This window comes from Vigna umbellata, chromosome 6 (assembly GCF_029865625.1).
Source record: "Vigna umbellata cultivar VRB3 chromosome 6, Vumbellata_1.0, whole genome shotgun sequence".
Classification (NCBI taxonomy): Eukaryota; Viridiplantae; Streptophyta; class Magnoliopsida; order Fabales; family Fabaceae; genus Vigna; species Vigna umbellata.
The window spans coordinates 34477479-34480404 of record NC_142170.1 but is presented as its reverse complement, the minus strand read 5'-3'; positions in this window follow the sequence as shown (position 1 = coordinate 34480404).

The following is a 2926-nucleotide window of genomic DNA, read 5'->3' as shown; positions in this document are numbered from 1 at the left end:
CTCAGTCGTTTAACCACATCTTCACTTCTATCCAGAGACTTACTCATCTAGTAAAATGTTTTGTTATATCATCGAAATCTTATTGATTGTTGGAACTCATCTACTTTAACAAGATCCTTCCAAGATTTTCACTCGAGAGTTACATTGTCCCTTGGTGGTGTCTAATGCCAACAAGGGTACTAAAGTTCTCCCAACGCAAGCAAAGGTAGAGACCACTGCTCGATTGGCATCCAATGACACTATAGGGACGCCTAGCGCTACACTAGAAGCTTGAACTCTTCTCCGAGTTTTAATTAGGTAAATTACTCTTTTTGAGCTATTCTCCAATTAATAAATTTTAAAAAACTATAGTATAATCATATCTTAACTCAAGAAGTACCAATTTAATCAATCAAAGGTCTCACAAAGAAGTTCTCATCAATAATCCAAAACCCATGTTTTACAAGAGAAAAACACACTCATTGATACCAATTGAATAAGAGTTACTAATTCCTAAAATGGAACCATTTTCAATTCACTATTTCACAAAACAACATTTATCATAATCATCAATTTGATTCACATTCTCAATCAATCAATTCATTCCAAACATAAAATCCAATTAACCCAAATCATAATTAAACTAGAATACCATTAGAAGACCATCAATTTTAAATATCTAACTACTCTTCACCAACAAATTTACTATATCAAACTATCATACTCCTAAATAAACAAAACCATAATACATGTTAAATTAAATTTATCATAAGAGCAAATTCACCAATCACACACATTCGTCAATCTCAACAAAGTTTTTTAAATATCTAGCTTCCATTACATTGGTTAAATAATCCTTTAACTCAAAGTTGTTCCTTAGAGCTTTATTTTAACTACTTACGCAGACAATATATTAGAACCGTGTGTGCCTCAAAATGCTAAACTAATTAAAAAATAGAACAAAAAGTGAACTTACTATATTAGAGATATTGATTAGTCACAAGTATAGTCATCTCTATCATAAATCTATTGGTGGTGTTTGATTGTCAAACACAAGATAAAAAATCAAAAAGTTTGAGAGAATGACAGAAAATGTATAAAAAGTTTTAAAGAGATAATAACTCTTGTAAGATGAAACTCGTTCAATAAAAACCTTCATTTATAATATAAATATTATTAATAAAATAGTTGAGTGTCAAAGATTACTACTATTCTTTGTTATTTTCTAGATCCTTACATAATTAAATAAATAAATTATCTTACAATTAAATTTTATGATAAAATAAATATTGTTAAATATATAAACTATATTTTAAATTTAATAATTTATATTAATGTAATTTCTTATAGTTATAGTATAATTATTGAGACATGTCCATGTCTATCTTGGATTGAAAAGTTGGTGGTGGATGAAGTCAAGTCATCGTTTTTTTTTCTTCGTCTTTGTATGTTTTAACTATTAATATTTATTTTAATTAAATAAAATTGGTAATCAACAAACATTTAAATTGTATGCTTTATATTACGATTAAAAGCAATGATAAATCTTTTTTTTTAAATATGAGTTGTATTTTAGATTTCTAAACAAGATTTCATATTATGAAAATTTATTTTATTAATTATAACACAATTATTGAGTTATGTTTATCTTGAATTCTATTTGAAGATGATTGTGACTTTTGGTTGGATAAGTCACCCCTTTGGGTGGACTAAATAATAAACTATACTTTAGTGAATATATATATATATATATATATATATATATATATATATATATATATATATATATATATTATATACATATTTGTCTTATATAATTAAAAATAAAATTAAATAAATAATACTTAATTGAATAATATTAATTATACTATGTTTAAATTTATGATAACCTAATAGTTTTAAGTGTATAAATTATATTTTCAATTTATAATAAATAATCTATATTGATATGACTTTATTTTTAATTGTAGAATAATTGTAGACGTATGTGTATTTTGGGTTTCACTTGGTGTTGGTTTTGGCTTATTAGTTGACGTGAAATCAATTTTGTTTTAAATTTTTTAAGTCTTTATATGTTTAATTAATAATTATTAATAAGAAGGTCAATATATAATTATTTTTCATAATTAAAATTAATAATAAATAATTACCTTTTGTTTACAAAAACGTATTATAAATTTATGAAGGATAATTATTAAATATTTAAATTATATTTATTTTAACATTTATAAGTAATTTAAATAGTGTAAATTTATTTTTAATTATAACATAATTATTGAGAAATGTATGTTTCAAATTCATCTCCACCTTTGGATTGAGCTCAAGTTATCATCTATAAAAAATGTTTTTCTCTTTCTAATGTGTAATTATTTTTTTTTATTTTAATCTTTTAGTAATGTTTTTTAAAATTCATATAATTAATAATAATAAAATAATTACTTATATTTATATTTTTATCCTAACAACCTTTTTAAAATTTAAATAATTATTCATAATGATAAAATTATTTACGCAATAAAATAGTTATCTATAAATAAATTCTAAAAATTAATCACTTTTATAATTATCTTTATAAATATTATTTTATAATTTATTGATGCTTTTATTTTAATAAATAAAAATTATTTTATAATTTAATAAATTGGAAAACTATAAAATTAAAAAGTATCAAAAGTAAATCTGGTGGAATAAACAATCCTTAAAATTTTCTCGTTCAAATAAGCATTATATAATTCATATATTAAAAAAACAGAATGAATGTATTTTCATTAGTTTTTTTTAAGCCGTCTCTTGTTTTTTTTTTATTTTTATAGAAATGAATTAAATCAGTTTCATTCTCTAAAAATTAAAAAGTCACTTAGCAAAACTTACACATGGACTTTCTAATTCAAATTGAAAGTATAGATGCATTGGAACATAAAGTATTTAAGAGACGGAGAAGTTGTTG